The 7,780-nt window shown below is 30.5% G+C and overlaps 1 pseudogene; it reads right to left on the bottom strand.

Moving 5' to 3' along the window:
• Nucleotides 1-3,652: 3,652 nt before the first annotated feature.
• LOC149180905 (F-box protein At1g67340-like) lies at nucleotides 3,653-7,436 on the bottom strand (annotated as a pseudogene).
• Between the last annotated feature and the right edge of the window lie 344 nt (nucleotides 7,437-7,780).

The raw sequence follows: 7,780 nt of genomic DNA, 5'->3' as shown, positions 1-7,780 counted from the left end.
AATAATCTATTTTAGACATTACAATATTATGTTTAACATTGTAGTATTATAATACTATATCTAATACAATACAATATTATAATATTAATATATATATTTTTTATCATATAATATAATATTAAATTTTTCTAGCCTAATGCATTAATATTTATTAGCAGCCTAGATCCATCTTAAATCCAGATGTACCAAGAGAAGGACCAAGTCTAGAGTTAAGATGGATTTACACTAGTACTCTTCCATTCCATAATGGATTTTTTCAAGCCTTTAAATACACTTCACCATTAGAAATACCATGGACAAATAACATGGGCAATGCAATACCATGGGCTTGTAGACCACGTTAATTTTATAGTTTAATTTAACTTTATAATTTTATAGTTAAAATTAAAATTATTAATTTATTTTTTATTTTTATTTTTGTAATTTTAATTATTAAGAGATTTACACCTTTTTATTTTATTTTTAACCAAGTCAAAATGTTTATGTCGATATTACAACATCAATGCCGTATTAGGCTCGAGAGCCTCTTGGTACAACAATATATCAAACCTAGTATTATATTAAAGTTATTAAACCTAATAATATTAACATAACAATATATTAATATTAAACCTTTGATATTAATATTTAGTTTAATATTAATATTAAATTCAATATTATATTAAAACTCTTTATATTATTTAGATATCTAAATTTGTAGCTATCTCTCAAATTACAGAAAAGGCAAATTTGATAGAACTGTCTAAACCGGTTGATGCCTTCAACTCTTTTTCTATTATTAAGAAGTTTATTTCTTACAAACTCTTCATGAATTCTATGACAAAAACATCACTTTCATCTCTAAAACATATAACAATCTTATCTCACTTAAATAACTTAATAGGATGTAAGATATCTAACATTATATCATGTAAGATATCTTTCTATATTAAATATATTATCATAATATCATAAATAAATATAATAGTTATAAAATAATCATTATATAATATAATGATTAATATATTGAATTGTCACTTCTCTGTACTTTAATTATATAAATTAAGAAATAATCAATAATTATTATTTTATCTTATATATATTTTATATATGGAATTTTTATTGTTAAAATAGATGTCAAGTGAAGTCAACATGAAATTCTTATTTCTATATATTTTTGTGGTAAGAAATGCATAAATAATAATGGATAGTAACTCTAAATAAATTTACTTAATTAAGTAGGAATCTTACTTATATGGTGGAAAAACTTAAATTATGATAAGTAGTACTTTTAGATAATTATATTTATTGGATGAGTATATATTTATTTATTACACCAATAAGCATATCTATCTCAAAAAAGACTTTGCGGAAATTTATTTTTTCTCGCCAAAGGCCAAGCAGGAGAAATAATTAGTTCGGTGCCATGGCCGAATCTAGTTTGGTAGGGTTGGTACATCAATAAATCTTCGATGTTTCAAAGTACTTGACATAGAAATGGTCATGCCCATCTGCATGCACGATTTATAGGCCACCTCTCCAAAGTTTCTTTCATTTTATCTCTCCAGTTCTTGTGGTTATTATGGTGTGGCGTTCAGTTAATAGAAAGCGTTGAAACATCTTTAACAATTATCATGTATTTAGAATTTTATCAAACACATGTCTTTGATTAACTGGGGGAGGGGAGGTTATCGTAGGTCAATCTAGCTTTTATCCAAGAAACACTATGTTTTTTATTTGCTTCTTATGTTAAATAAATTTAGTAAGAAAGGTGTTTTAAATAAAGCTAACTATTTAAGAAAATTGCAGTTATCTAGATTAAACATCATAAAAGATTAAGAAGGAGAAGACCTAAATTTGATTCGCATATGTGGATATCAGTTCACATATATAAGTTTCTTGTCTGTGAAGCTTTAATAATTCAAACTTCTGGCCTCCTAAAATCTTGAATTTCACCTTATGTGTATCACTTATTCTAACTTAATTATTTTAAATTTGCCGAAATGAAATTGAATATTTAATTAGGGTTTTATTGAAATACATCGTATGATTGATTTGTTCAGTTTGTACTTTATGTCAAAACATGCATAACAATGGATTTTTGGTGTTTCTGGTTTATCCAATGGCCTTTTTTGCAGAACAATATGATTTGTATATCTTTGAAATGAATAATGATTTAGGTAAGATAATATATTAAAAAAATTCAAAGCATTAAATGCCTAACAATCATTTTTTTTTAAGGTTTATAATATACTAGCAATTGCACCACATTATGTTGGAAAGGAAACTTTGTAAGGAAAAGCATAAATGAAGAGAAATGTGATATATTACGTGATCCAAATGTAAATATAGCATAAGTTTGAGAGAAATATCTTCACAAACCAACCCCAAAATTATTAACCAAATGTGTTCATGTTGATGACCCTATAATCACTTCACAAACAAACTCTGAAGTTGTTAATCAAATGTGTTAATGTTGATGACCCCACAATCACATCACATGGGGAAAATCAAAACAAAGATAAAAAGTCACATGACAAGTAAGATGTCATTATCCATAACAACAACCAAACATTATAACATTTGAACATTAATTTGAAAGAAATTTACTCTTGAAAATCTAGATGGGAAGCTTCCATCAAGCTAAAGAATGTGATGGATAAAAGTGTGACTAGGGTATTTTTAAGGTATTTTCAATATTATTTCTATTAAGAAAATATATTGGACATAAATGGGTTTTTAATCTTAAATTTTGTTGATAGATACAAATATTTTGTTGTTCCCAATGTGTAAAAAATTTGTAGAGAAATGTGAGTTGGAAATTTTATGACAAATCATAAACAACGAGAATAGTTATAAGGTTGTTGAATTAGAAATAAATTTTCGTAATTAGAAAGAATGAGTAAGAAGTTATGACAAATCACAAACAACAAGAATGATTAGAAGGTTGTTGAATTAGAAATAAATTTTCGTAATTAGAAAGAATAAGTAACAAGTTATATGGATAATCAGAATTTTTTTTTTAATAACGTTGTATTCATTAAATATACCATTGATACTTATAATCATTTAGTAAAGTATAGATGTTCTAAAGGAAGACTCGCACTCAATGAATTGTATTAAAACACTTGTCTTCGCAAATAAACTATTTCATATTATTTTAGTCTAAACACTTGACTTAAATGTTGAATTCAATTAAATTTCCATTTTATAAAAACTAAAAATAACAATAAATGCCACCATTAATGCCGCATTGTTCTTAGGTTCAGGGGATGAATTGAATCATTGTGATGATGATAGATAACACTTTTATTTTTTTCTCAAGATAATTATGATGGAACGATTTCGATAATAAAATTTAGATTCAACATTAAGCTGCATTTAATTTCTTTGTAAACAGTCTACAAAGACATGTGGTTGCTTTGACTGGTTGTACATGTGAATATACAGTCTGCTTGCATTTGCTTGACTTGTATTTTTGACATGTAGTGTTTATGGTTGGACTGTGTTAAATGTGTTTACAGTCAGTCGTAGGAAATAATACACTGTACAAAACAAAATTCTCATTCCAAACACTGGACTCACGACTGGTATGTATAAGAAGAACAGGAAGAGCAAGGTAGAAAATGGGCAATTTCTCGGCACAGACTTCAAAATTGGTAACAAATTGTTGTTAAATCTCGTCTTCTAGTTCTTCCTCCTCCTTTGGATAATCTTCATCATCAATGGTGTCAATGTCCAAGTAGTTGTCAATGGGTATGCAGGTGGGCTTACACCATATTTTCCAATCTAGGGCTTGGTAGGCCCACGAGTAGTAATTCATGGTTCCACAGACAGAGCAATGCCAAAACTCATGCTTTTCTCACGTCATGCCTCTTGTAGCTGACATACGAGCAAAGGCGCAGTGTGGCACACTAAGGTCACACTTTGAACCACTCCACCATGAACTTGGCTTTCAGATGTGATTCTGACAATGGGATGTTGCATCTGAAGTCGCTCAGGAGTGGGAAGGCTCGAAGAGACGAGGATGAAAATGCGGGATTCAAGGTGATTGTGGTTATGAAATTTTTCACCGACACCGGTCGCATGGCTTGCATATTTTGTTGCAATTTCCAGTACTGAGGTGAGTAAATGGAAGCTAGTTCTCGGGTGTTTGCGTAAAAGAAGAACATGTGACCTTATGCAATGTTCTTGGAAATGTCGTAGCCATCTTGTAGGCAATGGCCAAGTTGCATTGCAATTTCCAGTACTGAGGCGGGTAAATGGAAGCTAGTTCTCGGGTGTTTGCCTAAAAGAAGAATCGGTGACCTTATGAAATGTTCTTGGAAATGTCATATCCATCTTGTAGGCAATGGTCGAGCTCTCGCAGGGCATTGGTGTGGCCAAGAAAGGCCGCCTGAATGAATGCATTCCAATTTTAAAGATTACAATACTCTTATCTAACTTCCTTAGGCCATTAATAGGTGTGTCGTTTATAGTTTTTCTTGCCAATGCTCTGTAATTTTTTTGGAAGTATCAATTTGACGGTCGATGATAATTCTATCATCTAACACATGAGATCAATGACTCATAACGAGACATAGTGGCATGGAGGGGAGTTCTTCTCAGAGGGAACTCCTTACGACATAATTGAAAATTTTCTTATATTTTCACTTTGGAGAGATGTATAATTTATTCCATTTTAAATATGGAGTTGATATATAATGTCTAAAAAATATTAATAACAAAATTTATGTGAGTGTGGGTCACAAATCAAATAAAAAAACAAATATGTTGAGGAAAAGATTTTAATGTCATATTCCTTCAATGTTTAATATGGAGTTGACATATAATATTTACAAAATATTAATAACAAAAATAATACTATATATGTATGTAATATTTTAAAAAATGTTAATAATTAACAAACATATATATATAAAGAGAGAGGGATTGTTTTCTATTTTGGAATATGAGGAGACATGTATTAACATTTTAATGTGGAAAATATGAATCATCAATTAAATATTTCAATGTCAACTATGTATATATTATATAAAATGAGTAGAAATAAAAATTTTCTTATGCTTAAAACATTTTAGCAGTGCTTTGCTAAAAAATAACATAGATCCATCTTAATTATAGATCTATTAGGAATCAAAAGTAATCAAATCTCTCGAAGTGGAAACCTTAAAATAATCAAATATCTCGAGGTGCAAACCTTTCCTTAGATTTTACACTAAAAAAATGTTTGCATCTTGAGAAATTTGATCCCTCTAAACTTTTAGTAAATCTAAAATTAAAATAAATCTTCATAATAAACAACATTACAAAATTTAAATTATAAAAAATAAAAACAACAATAAAAAAAATCATAACATAAACCTAATTCATAAACCAATTTGATATTATAATATCCAAATTTGATATTATAAAATCCAAATCTACAAAAAATAAAAATAAAATATATATATCATAAAAATCAATTGAAAATTTAGAAATAACTTAAACTAATTTTATAAAGTAAAACATTTCACAGTTTTACATCTAATTTTTTCATAAATATTATAGAAATTTACACTAAATACAAATATAGCACATTACAAAATTATTAAATTTAGCATACTAACATTTTGAATCAAAGAATAATTTATTATTATTATTATTTAAACCATTTATAAGATCCACGATTAGAATTTAATAAATGATTCATACTCTACCTTAAAAATATATATATTGGTAAATTATGTCATATGACATATTTACAAGTTAATCAAAGAATAATTTATTATTATTATTATTTAAACCATTTATAAGATCCACGATTAGAATTTAATAAATAATTCATACTCTACCTTAAAAATATATATATTGGGAAATTATGTCATATGACATATTTACAAGTTAATTTATTTGGTATTAAAAAAAATCTATGTTAAGATGCCATTTTTCTTAATATGTATATCATTAATTTAAATTGACTAAATAAAATAGTAATATAATTATTTTGTAAATTTCTATAAATATTAATTTATAATAAATATTATAATACTTATTTATCATTTTAATATAATACTTATTTATCATTTTAATAAAACTTGAAGCTTACGGTTAATATTTTTTAATTTAATTAAAAACAAATAAAAAAATACATTTTAACATAAATAGACAAGTCTATTAGATTCAAAAAAGCAACAAGAAACTAATTAAATAAATAACCTCAATAAACAAACAAAATGGAGAGGAGAAAGGTGTAAATACATGGAGAGGAGAAAGGTGTCATTTAGGTTCAACAAACAAGATTAAGCAATGAACGCCATCTTTATTCATTGTTACCCTTTCATTAGGCTTGAGGAGTTAATAGTGTACAATAGCGTGGAGAAAAGTAGCCGACCTGTCACCCCAGTTACTGACCCTCCCTTGTTCGTTGGTTCTTATCTCTATAAATGAAAACATCGTTCCAGTTGATTTCGTTTTTATCAAAAAGGTTTTGATATCATCAAATACTTTGGAGTTGTATAGCCACAATTGACGACGAGCATTTCTATTCCATTTGCGTGGGGTCGTTTTATTTTATCCTTTCGTGGAGGTTTGGTATTTTTTGTCCTTTTTCTATGTGATTTTCGCCGAAGATTTCTCAAACAATTGATATGGATCACAGAAGTCTCAATTCAGTAGTTTTTTTAACTGTATGATAGATTCTTGAGGCAGGAAACAAAAGACTACATTAAAGTTGAAAAATTCTCTGTGAAAAATGGTCATTATTATTGCTTAGTTTTTTTTTTTAAGAATAAGTGTACTCCTATATTGATACAAAATATTTTTACAACGAGGCAGCAGCCTCAAGAGGTCTAGCCTTGAAGATGGCTTACGCACATTACAAATCTGAAAATTGACCCAAAAAAATAGCAGAAGACCGACTAGAACTCGGACTATGACCGGTACATTGAAACAGGAACCACATTGTCAAAAATGTAGACTAACCGGAGTGCTGAAACTGCTTGACTGAGTTGATACATTTAACCCGAACTGTAAACATAGACAAAAACAACTGAACATTTCCCCTTGAACAGACACGGAGACTGCAAAAGAGAACGACAACCTGATTATGCATCTTGAGCGGTGGAAGGCACTTCTTCCACAATCCGACAACCGAAGCTGGAGGAGTCATCATCGTCTGAGGGATGGCCCTCTTCTTTTGGCGGACCAACTTCACTCGGAACATTCGAACACGCCAGAGCTTGCTTATCCTGGGAAGCAGAACTCCTTGGGACATCGCCCTGCTGTCTCGGATTCTGAGAGGTGCCTGGCAATTCTTCCGCCCTCGGCATCGAAGTCGCATTTGGAATTGCTGGAACCAAGCCAACTGCGCCTTCACTCAGCTGAATCGTAACAGAAGCAATGAAAGAGTGATTGCTGAGAGTGCAGGGGATTTGAAAGCGGGCTGAATGCGCATGAGTATGGTGTGGGTTCGACATTGCAGCTTGGTTCCCCCGGCCACGACCACGACCTCGCCTGGTAGCAGGATGGCTTTCAGTGCCGCCTCCTGAAGAGCTAGAGAAGGTATCCGAGGAAGAGGAAGAAGCCTAGCGAATGGGACGACCATGGGCGCCGCCCCTTCGGCAGCCCATTCTTTGGTGCAGGATAGGCATGCTGCTCAGAGCAAAAAGAGCAGGACAAGCAGCAAGTCTTTGCAGACCAGGGGAGATTGGAAGGGGGAGAGTTATCCCACTCGCCAGTGATCTGAGAAAGCTGGAGGACAAACGATAGAAGAAAATGCTGAAGGGACTTTAGAGAACCAGGAGATCCAGCAGAGAAACTA

Source organism: Pinus tabuliformis, chromosome 3_2 (assembly GCF_031772625.1).
Source record: "Pinus tabuliformis cultivar Carrire ecotype Pingquan chromosome 3_2, CPIR1, whole genome shotgun sequence".
Lineage (NCBI taxonomy): Eukaryota > Viridiplantae > Streptophyta > Pinopsida > Pinales > Pinaceae > Pinus > Pinus tabuliformis.
This window is presented reverse-complemented; position numbering and strand designations above follow the sequence as displayed.